This window comes from Chiloscyllium plagiosum, unplaced genomic scaffold (assembly GCF_037043375.1).
Source record: "Chiloscyllium plagiosum isolate Xiang-an unplaced genomic scaffold, Cpla_swu_hap1 HiC_scaffold_9, whole genome shotgun sequence".
Taxonomy (NCBI): domain Eukaryota; kingdom Metazoa; phylum Chordata; class Chondrichthyes; order Orectolobiformes; family Hemiscylliidae; genus Chiloscyllium; species Chiloscyllium plagiosum.
Window position 1 is genome coordinate 118,309,301 of NW_028270147.1, and position 11,431 is coordinate 118,320,731.

The following is an 11,431-nucleotide window of genomic DNA, read 5'->3' on the forward strand; positions in this document are numbered from 1 at the left end:
AGGCTCTTTCTGTGACAGTTCTGACTTCACTGTGTTTCTCTCTGACCCCTCAGGTATCAGTGGGGACATCACCATGACCCAGTCTCCCCCGGTGCTGTCAGTGGGACTGGGCCACACTGCAACCATCACCTGTACGGCCAGTCAATCTGTTAGCAACTATGTTAACTGGTACCAGCAGCGAGAAGGTCAGAAACCCTCTCTCCTGATCTATCAAGCAACAAATCGATTCACAGGAGTCTCCAATCGATTCACGGGCAGTGGATCAGGGACCAGTTTCACCCTGAAAATCAGCAACGTTCAGAATGAGGATGTCGCTGACTATTACTGTCAACAAGATTACAGCTCCCCCTACACAGTGTTACAGAACCGTACAAAAACCTCAATAGGCACAGTCCCACTGCCTGTACTGACACATCCAATTATATATAAATGTAAATGAACAAACTAACCCATGCTGGATTGTCACTGTCCACTACACACTCCAGTCTCTGTGGTGTCCACCATTTACTGAAGGCCTCAAGTTTCCCTCTTACACTCCATCGCCACACGTGAAGAACAGCTGCAAAACTTAACATTGAAAAATACATTTGACAAACCGCCCGAGCCCAGCTGGACACAACCCAGAGAGACAGAGACAGAAACACACATGAATGAGGGAGAGAGAAAGAGAGTGAGAGGGAGAGTGTGAGAGTGAGTGAGAAAGGGAAGCAAAGAGCAGAGATTTTTGTACAGCCTCTGCACTGGGAGCTCTCACTGTGGCTTACGTTCGGGAAAGGAACCAAGCTCCGACTGAGTAAGTAAACCTCACTCCTCCGTTATGAATCCTGTCAAGACTGAAACACACTTTCTAAAACACAAATGCTGAATTAGTGAGAAGCTGCAGTGAATGAAATAGTTGATTAAGGAGCACTGTGTCTAACAGGGTGTCCAAGTGTATTTCTTTAGTTCCATTGTCCATTTAAGCAGCAAGATATAAGTCAGTCAGTTTTACTCACCATGTGGAGGAGCTCTGTCCATTTGCAGCCTGTGATCCCATTCCTGCAGCATGGAGTGAAATCAGTGAGTAGCCTCCTGCCAGTCTCAGTGTGACGGACACGGGCAGAGTTTGATGTGAGCTCTGGCTCCCTGTCCCAGTCTCTGATCTCACTGACCTCAGCAGCAGCAGCAGCAGCAGCAGCAGCAGCAGCACAGTGAGACACCGAGCTCCCACCTCCCCCAGCTTTAACTCTGCTCAATCACACAATCACAGAGTTGTTACAGTGCACACGGAGGCCGTTCCGCCCATCCTGTCTGGACCGGCTCTCCGAATGAGCAATTCACTGAGTGTCATTCTTCTGCCTTCTCCCTGTCACCCTGCACATTGTTCTTTTCGAATAACAGTCTCATTCCCTTTGGAATGTTTCAATTGAAGCTGCCTCCACCACACTCTCAGGCAGTGCAGTCCACACCTTAACCACTCGCTGGCTGAGAATGTTTTTCCTCATCTCACTTTTGATTCTCGCACTAATTACTTTAAATCTGTGCCCTCTCCTTCTCAATACTTTCATGAGTGGGAACATTTTTTCCCTATTTCCTCTGGCCAGACACCTCCTGATTTTGAATTCCTCAAACAAATTTCCTCTCAGCCTTCACTTCTCCAAGGAAGACAGTCCAAACTTCTCCAAAGTTTGTTCATAACTGACATTCCTCATCCCTGAACCTTCTATGGGAATTTTTTTACCCCATCTCCAAAATATTCACATCCTTCATGAATTATTCCCCTTATCTATTCCCGTAGTCCCATTTGCTTGCATTTAGCTAATTTCCCCCATACCGTTCCTGTCCATGTACCTGTTCAAATGCCTTTTAAATGTTATTATCATACTCACCTCTACGACTTCCTCTGGCAGCTCATTCAATACACCCACCACCCTCTATGTGAACGAGATGCACCTCAGGTCCCTTTTGAATCTTTCCCCTCTTGCTTTAAACCTCTGCTGTTTAGTTTTGGACTCCCTTACTCTGGGGAATAAACCTGAGCTAGTCATCTTATCTGTGCCCATTATCATTTTATAAACCTCTAAAATGTCATCCAGCAGTCTCTGACCTTCCAAGGGAAATAGCCCAGGCCTAACCAGCCTCTCCTTATAACTCAAACCCTCCAGTCTCGGTGACATCCTTGTCATCCTTTTTACACCCTTTCCAATTTAATGACATCCTTTCAATAGCAGGGTGACTGGGAATGGGCCTGATCAATACCTTGGAGAATCGTAACAACTCCCACACGTAATGCTCTGACCGATAGAAGCAATTGTACCAAATGCTTTCTTCACCACCCTGTCGACATGTGACACCAGTTTCAATCCTCTATGTGCCTCCACCCCTTGGTCCCCCTGTTTGACAACACTCCCCATGGCCCCACAATTAACTGTGTTAGCCCTGGCCTGGTTTTTGTACCAAAATGTAACACCTCCTTATTATCTCAATGTGTAATGTAAATGTACTCTCAAATAGCCTTCTTCACTGTCCATGAAACTACCAATGTTAGTGTCATCTGCAAACTCACAAACCATGGCCCCTATATTCTCATTCAATTTGTTTCTATAAATGATGAACAATGATGAACCCAGAATCAATCCTTTTGCCACATCTCTGGTCACAGGCTTCCAGTTTGAAAACCATTATCTACCACCACTCTCTGTCTCCAACCATTAAGCCAACTTTGTATCAGTTAGCTTCCCTGGATCCAACTTGATCTAACTTACTTACCAGTTGTCCATGCAGCACCTTGTCAAAGGTCTTGCTAAAGTCCATGTAGATAATGTCTACCCTCTGCCCTCAGCTATCTTCTTGGTCATGTCTTCAAAAAACTCAATCAAATTTGTGAGACATGTTTTCCCACTGACAAAGTCATGTGGACTATCCTTAATCAATCCTTGTCTTTCCCAATGCATTTAGATCCTTTCTGTCAAAATCCCCTCCAACAACTTACCACTATCAGACTCACCGGTCTATAATTCCCAGGGTATTCCTTGCAGACCTTCCTAAATATCAGCACAAAATTAGCCAAGCTCCAGTCTTCCAGCACATCACCCGTGGCTGTTGATGATACAAACATCTCACCAAGGGGTGTCAAAGTCTCTTCCCAAGCTTCCCACAAAGTACTGGGATGGAGCTGATCAGCTCCTGGGGATTTATCTACCTTTATGAGTTTAAAGAACAGATTACAGCATCTCTTCTTCTGTAATATGGACTCTTCTCAAGACATCAACATTTATTTCCTGAATTTCCTTCACTTTGATGTCCTTCTCAACCATAAATACTGCGGCAAAATATTAGATTGGTAACTCATTCATATTCTGTTTTAAAATAAAATATGAAAATTCTAAGAGTGAGACATTTGGAGGTGATCCATGGGATATGATCCATGGTCATGACTTTACTCTGGATTGTCCTTTGTCCTTTTCCACTGTCTCCCTAATCCTTGTAATACAATTCCCTAAATGTCCTCCCACTGATACTTGATCTACTTGGGCCTCCTCATTCCTAAGATCCAGGTCTGGCAGAGCTTCCTTTCTGATTGGAATGGGAACACACGGTTGGAGAAAATTCACCCGAGCACACTCTCACAACTCTGGCCCCTCTCTGCCCTTCACACTGCTCCGATTTCATTCTATATTCTGATAATTAAAGTTACCCAAATGTGTGCTGTGAATTTCTTGCAGATTTCTCCCTCTACATCCTTCCCTCTAGTTGGTGACCGACAGACTGCACTGAACAACCTGATTGCACCTTTTTTGTTCCTTATCTCAAACCAAATCCATTCTGCCCTTGACCCCTCTGGGACATCCTCTTTCTCCAGCTCTGCACCGATCTTAACCAATCCCACACCTTCTTCCCCTTTTCCTATCTTTATTGAACACCTTGTATCCAGGAATATTTACACCCAGTCCTGTCCTCATTTGAGCCTCATCTGTAAGAGCAACAACACCAGACTTCCACTTGGTAATAGGCGTCTGTAACTCCCCAATCTTACTCCCCATACTCCACGCAGGCCCATACATGCACACAGTCAGTTGGATTTAGAAATTATTACTCTCTCCCTCACTGTGACCCGGCCAATAAAGTTACTATTCCTTACTTAAGAGTATCTATCTCTTCCATGATTCTGTTTTCCTTGGTGTTCCTCCCTGATATTTCCTCCTGGTTCCCACAGTCCCCCTTCCATGTTCATTTAAACCCTCTCCAACAGCACCAGCAAATCACCCCACAAGGAGCTCAGTTCTGTTCAGGAGCAACCCATCTGGTCTATAGAGGTCACATCTCCCACAAAGTCATTCCCAATGTCCCAAGAATCTCAAACGCTCCCTCCTGGACCACCTTTCCAGCCTCAGATACACCCTGCCTTATCCTTCTGTTCCTATCCTCACTTGCATTGGTCACTGGGAGTAGTCCAGAGATTCACAATTTTGAGCTGCTGTTGCTAATTGCCTCCAGACCTCCCTAAGTTCTGACTGCAGGACCACATCCCCTTTCTCCCTCTGTCACTGGGACCACAACTGCTGCCTGTTCCCCCTCTCCCCTCAGGGTGGGAGACAACACACCATCCTGGAATCCCATCTGCAGCTGCAGAAACACCTACCGATTGCCCTCACTCTCGAATCTCCTCTCACTATCGCTCTTCCAGTCTTCCTTGTGCCTCCCTGTACAGCTGAGTCCCCCGTGGTGCCATGAACTTGGCTCCGGCTGCACTCCACGGATGAACCATCATTCTCATCAGGATTTCAAACTGAATCCTGGTTGGAGAGTGGGATGCACTCAGGGGATTCCTGTACTAGCGGCATAGTCCTGTTGGACTGTTTGCTGCTCCCCCATTCCCTCTCTCCCTGCATACTCTGAAGCTGCAGAGTGACCACATCTAGAAACGTGCTCTCCACGGAGCTCTCTGCCTCACAGATGCTCCACACTGACACCAGCTGCTGCTCAAGCTCCGAAACCCAGAGCTCCAACTGCTGTCACTGACCACACTTCCTGTATTCATGGTGTTCCAGGAGATGGGAAGCATCCTGAAGTTCCCACATGGAACAGGGTGCACACTCTCCCCACTCCCTGGTTATCCCTTGACAAAGTTCTGATGACAAACAGCTCCAGCTGGGCTCAAATCCAGGCCTTTCAGTGTTCCAGGGTTTGGCAGAGTCTGTTCAAAAGACAATATGATAACAGAGCAGAATTAGGCCATTCGGCCCATCAAGACTGCTGTGCCGTTTGGGCATGGCTGATGTGTTTCTCAAGAACATTCTCCTGCCTTTTTCCCATTATCTTTGATCGCCTTCCCAATCAGGAACCTATCAATGTCCGTCCGAAACACACTCAATGCCTTCACCTCCACAGCATGAGTTCCACAGATTAACCACCCTCTGGCAGAAGAAATTCCTCCTCATCTCAGTCCTAATGGATTACCCCTAAATTCTGTGGCTGTGCCCTCTGGTCCATGTTTCTCTTACTGGTGGAAACATCTCATCCCCGCTCACCCTATCCAGGCCTCTCAGTATTCTGTAAGTTTCAATGTGATCTCCGCATGTCCTTAAGAACTCTATCAAGTACACATCTAGAGTCCTCAATCTCTCCTCGACAGACCAGGCTGTCACCCCCAGGGTCATTCTCATAAACCTCCTTTGGATCTCCCCCAATGGAAGCACATCCCTCCTTCGATACAGGTCCCAAAACTGTTCACAATATTCCAAATGCAGTCTGGCCAGAGTCTCATACAGCCTCAGCAGGACACACCTGCTCTTGTATTCTAACTCAGTTGAAATGAATGCTAACATTGCATTTGTCTTCCTAATTGCCAACTGAACCTACGTATTAACCTTAAGTGAAATCTGAAAGAGGACTCCTAAGTGCCTTTATGTTTCAGAATTCTAAATTTTCCCATTTAGAATACAGTTTGAGTCTCTATTGTTCCAACCTAAGGGCATAACCTCATACTTTCCCACTTTGTATTCCATCTGTCACTTCTTTGCCCGCTCTCTGAGTCTTTCCAAGTCCTTCTGCAGCCTCTCTGGTTCCTCAACTCCCTCTGTTCCTCCCCTCATCTTTGTGTTATCAGCAAATTTAGCAACAATGCCCTCAGTTCCTTTTCCCAGATCGTTAATATATAATTAATTGTTACATAAATAGCTGAGGTCCCAACACTGCCCCCTGCTGAACTGCATGAGGCACCAGCTGCCATCCTGCAAAAGACCCATTTATTTCCACTCTCTATCCCATGTCAGTTCCGTGCCCAAAACCCCATGGGCTCTTATGTTGTTTAGCAGCCTCCTGTGTGGCAACTTGTCAAAGGCCTTCTGGAAACCCAAACAGATCATGTCCATTGTTTCTCCTTTGTCTAACTTGATCATTGACTCCGATTATTACGTCGAAGTCCAGCTTCTCACTCTCGAACTGCGCGGTGAATTCTAACGCATTATGGTCACTGCCCCCTCAGGGTTCACTCACCTTCAGCTCCCCAATCAGGGCTGCCTCATTACACATCACCGAATCCGGAATTACCTGTTTCCTAGTGGGTCTACCACAAACTGTTCCAAAAAAAGCCTCTCGCAGACATTCCATGAATTCCTTTCCGTGAGATCCATTCCCAACCTGACTTTCCCAGTCCACCTGCATATTGAAGTCCCCATGATTATTGTAATAATCCCTTTCTTACATGCGTTTTCTATCTCCTGATTTATTTTCTGCCCCACATCCCGACTACTGAGAGGAGACTTGTACATAATTCCCATCAAGCCCTTTGCTATTTTGTGGGTCCTTAAGTTGACTCACACAGATTCTATGCTTTCCAACTCCATATTTCCTCTTGCTGTCGATGCAATTTCAGTTCTTCCTGAAAGGGTAAACCTGCTCCTCCCTCACCCTACTCCCACCCCTTTCACTTGTACCTATCATTAGAAACATAGAAAATGGCTGCAGGAATCGGCCACTCAGCCATTTGAGTCTGCACCACCATTCAATATGATCATGGCTGATTACCCAATCTCATTATCCTATTCTCACTCCACCCCCATATCCCTTGATTCCACAGGTTCACAACATCAGAATAACTTAACCCTTAATCTTCAACTGTGACCTCTAGTTTTGGAATTTCCTAATATCAAGAACATTCTTCCAGCATCAAGCCTGTCAAATCCCATCAGGATTTTATATGTTTCTGTGAGATTCCTCTCATTCTTCTAAATCCCAGTGAGTACAAGCCCAGTAGATCCAGTCTTTCCTCATATGTCAGTCCTGCCATCCCTTCCCTTCCAGTGAACCTTCGCTGGACTCCCTCAATAGCAAGAATGTCCTTCCTCAGACTAGGAGACCAAACCTGCACATAATACTCAAGCTGAGGCCTTAATTCCGCAAGACATCCTTACTCCAATACACAAATCCTCTCACTGTGAAGGCCAGCATGCCATTAGCTTTCCTCACTGCCTGCTGCACCTGCATGCCCCCTTTCAGTTACTGTTCCAACATGACACCCAACTCACATTGCACCTCACCTTTTCCTAAACTTTCACCATTCACTAATAATCTGACGTCCTGTTTTACCACCAAAGTGGATAATCTCACATTTACCCAAATTATATTGCATTTGCCAAGTATTTGTCTACTCAGCCAGCCTGTCCAAGTCACTCTGCAGCCTCTTAGCATCCTCCTCACAGCACACATTGCCACCCAGCTGAGTGTCATCTGCAAATTTGGAGGGATTGCATTCAATTCCTTTGTCCATATCATTTATGTATATTGTGAACAGCTGGGGTCCCAGCACTGAATCCTGTGGTACCCCACTCATCACTGCCTGCCACTCTGAAAGGGACCCATTTATTCCAACTCTCTGCTTTCTATCTGCCAACGAGTTCTCTCTCCATGTCAATACATTACCTCCAATACCATGAGGTTTAATTTTGCTCACTAATCTCTTGTATGGGACCTTTTGAAAGTCCAGAACACAACATCCACTGGGTCCTGAGGGAGGGTCACTCAATCTGAAATGTTAACTTCGATTGCTGTCCACAGATGCTGCCAGACCTGCTGAACTTTTTCATCATTTTTTGTTGTCCATTGATTCAGCCTTGTCCACTCTCCACTGATCACATCCTCAAAACCTTCCAGAAGATGTGTCAGGCCTGATTTCCCTTTAGTAAATCCATGCTGACTTGGACCAATCCTGTCACTGCTTTCCAAATGCTCGGTTACTGTATCTTTAATAACTGACTCCAGCGTTTTCCTCATGCATAATTCCTCAATTTCACTCTCCCTCCTTTTATTAAAAAGTGGGGTTACACTGGATACTGTCCAGTCCACTGGAACTCTGTCAGAGTCGACAGAATGTTGGAAAATGATCAGCAATGTGTCCATTATTTCTACACCCACTTTCTTAAATACTCTGATGACTTGCTGGCTCCTGGGGACTTACAAGTTTTGATACCATCAGTCTCCCAAAACCATTTCCTGACTAACAAGGATTACCTTCAGTTCCTCCTTCACTCTTGACCCTCTATCCCCCTGCATTTCCTTTCAATTGTATGTGAATCCGTGGATATTTAGTTCCCAGCCCTGATCCCCTTGCAGCCACGCCCCTGCACTACAGGCTCATTTACCTTGTTTCATAAACTCGATGCATCTAGTACAACACCCTCAGTCATGCACTGACTGCCTCCTTCTCATAGTTATCTCCTTTAGAAATCACAGAATTCTTACAGTGTGGAAGCAGGCCATTCAGCCCAGATTGACCCTCCAAAAAGCATCCCACCCACCCTACAATTCCCATGGATAATTCTCCTAACCAAAACAGATTTGTGACAATGGGAGGAAACCCAAGTAGACACGGGGAGAATGTGTAGACTCCACACAGACAGTCAGTTGGAATTGAGTCTGTGTCTCCGAAGCTGTGAGACAGCAGTGCTAACCACTGATCCACCATTCCACCCTGCGGTGCCTCAAGTTTGATTCTTGATCCTTTCCATAATCTCGATCCTATTACTTGGTCTGGATACTTTAATAACTTCTCCTGAGCTTCTACCTTCTTTAGTTAGTTTAAACTCCTCGCAAACTTGATTTCCCTTGGTTTGTGTGGTACCACTTTGTCTACATTTTTCCCCGAATGGTTCATGTGTTAAGAGACAAAACCTTTAAGCTTGTTCGATACTGAGCTTCCCTGCACTTTTAAGTTTCCTCAGTACAATATGACATTCACAATACTCTGTCCCTTTCCTTTTATTTTCTAGTAACAATCAATCCCATCATTAACCAGTATTCCTCCCTTCTCCTTTAACTTTCATTTCCTCATTTTCTATCGAACTGTTCTCGTTACTTTCTCTTTGAATCATATTCAGGCTGATACTTATTCCTGAACAAACATCACTCAAAATGTTCCTTGGTTCATTGTTACTTGTGGGATCTTGCTGTGTACAATCTGGCTTCCACATTTCCTACATTACAACAGTGACCACATTTCAAACAAGTCCCACACTGTCTGCAAATATCTTTAGGATAGCATGGATCTTTCTTTTCATTGGATGAACTGGTAGTCTTTCAGATGTGAAAGATGATGTTCCAATATTGCACAGTCCTCCTCCTGAACTACAGTTACTGCTATATATGTCCCTCTCGTTTGTGAAAACAGACCGGAAGTTTTCATGAGGAACCATTGCTCCATCTCCCACCACCGCACACAAGTTCCCTTCCTGCTCTCGAATGGCCCTCATACATTCCTTCATTCACTTGTTCTTTTTGTGACAATAAAACATCATTGGGATTTCATTCACTTCATTTGGACACATTTCATCCTGTCAGCTCTTTGCTTTCCTCAGGTCCTGGTAAATTTCACCCCTGCATTTTGTCTTTCAGCTACTTTTAACCAATCCCTGCCCAGTTTAGTAAAATGGTTTGTTCCCAAATGAAATCTTTTACACTTGCTCCATGGTTCTCCATTTCCATCCTTCCTCTCAATCTCACTGAGTTCTGATCACTGTCACTGAAATGCTCCCCCATTGATAGCCCTTCCAGCTGCCCACATTCATTCCCGAAAGAATGATCCAAAACTGCCCCTTCTTTTACACCATCACCCTCTCAGGGGCAATTAGGGGATGGACAATAAATGCTGGCCCTGCCAGTGACACTCACATCCCAAGAGCAAGTTTAAAAGGCCCTGAACATTTTATGGGGTCTGTTAGGTATTGAATACAAATGTTCAAATGGATTGTTTTGCCAGTGAATGTTCAGAGTTGCAATCCCTTTGAATGGCAGGGATTAAAATTGTTTGTCTTGTCTTTTAGGCCGTGAAAACTCTCAGCCCAAGCTCACCCTGCTGCCCCCCTCCCAAGAGCAGGTCAATGCCAAGGGCACTGCCACCCTGGTGTGCCTTGCCAATCACTTCTATCCCGATGAGCTGGAGGTGCAGTGGAAGAAGGATGGTGCAGTCATTTCAGACGGGGTTCAGACCAGCAACTACCTGCGAGCTTCGGACAACACCTACAGTGTCAGCAGCCTGCTGACCCTCTCTGGGTCTGACTGGGAGTCCAACGCTCGCTTCTCCTGTGCCCTCACCCACGTGACCCTCCCCTCTCCCCTCAGCAAGAGCATCAGGAGATCAGAATGTGTGTAGAGTGTTTGAGACAGTCCACAGAGGAGACACAACTTTAAATAGAACAGGGCTGAGCTGGCAGGACAAAGGTCATTGTCAGCACTGAATTTCAACTCTCTTCCTTCTTGGGATTGGCTCAGTGACATTTCTGAGGTTCAAGTGTTAAGGCATGTCATTGGGATCATCAAAAGGAAGCTCTACTCCGTATCAAACCCCGTGCTGAACCTGTCCTGGGACCGTTTTATGGGGACAGTGATGACTTGTGATGCTAAGTAAAACCTCTCGAAGATGCTGAAAACTGTCAGCTGTACAAAAACAATGTGAACCTCTGAAATTTCTGCTTCAGTAAACCAGATCTCCTTCCTGCTCAGCCGTCAGTTCGAATTTAAGCTTGTCACTACTTTAAGGGACAGGATTCTTATGTCATTGAGAAAATCTCCACAAGTGTTTTCCTCAAGCTCCATTGTGGCTGTGATTTTGAGCAGCTTCCTCTGTCTGGGCTGTTAATTGCAGTCTTTTTTCTGTCAATGTAAATCTGGAAAAAAGAATAAAGATCAAGAAGATTCAGTCTCTGTCTCGTGTGTGCTTTGGAAATGGCCAGAGCTACTGGGAACCCTGCATTGATGAATATGATCGGCAGCATCTTGTTACTCAGAATAACAATTTCACAGGTTTTGGGAAATAAATATTCCTTAAATTAGACTTGGGTTTTCTTCACTCTTAAAGTGCGATGGAATGATCCCGTGTGTCCCTGGAGTCAGATTGAGAATGTTAAATCTGGATAGTCTGGGCGTCACGGCTGGGGAGGGCAGTCAATGATAAGCT

The 11,431-nt window shown here is 45.4% G+C and overlaps 1 long non-coding RNA gene across 1 annotated transcript; it reads left to right on the plus strand.

The window, feature by feature from the left end:
* The first annotated feature begins 759 nt into the window (after nucleotides 1-759).
* Nucleotides 760-11,173, plus strand: LOC148149281 (uncharacterized). Its single transcript, XR_015758251.1, has 2 exons — nucleotides 760-793; nucleotides 10,299-11,173. It is a non-coding gene; the product is annotated as an uncharacterized LOC148149281 (long non-coding RNA).
* The last annotated feature ends 258 nt before the right edge of the window (nucleotides 11,174-11,431 follow it).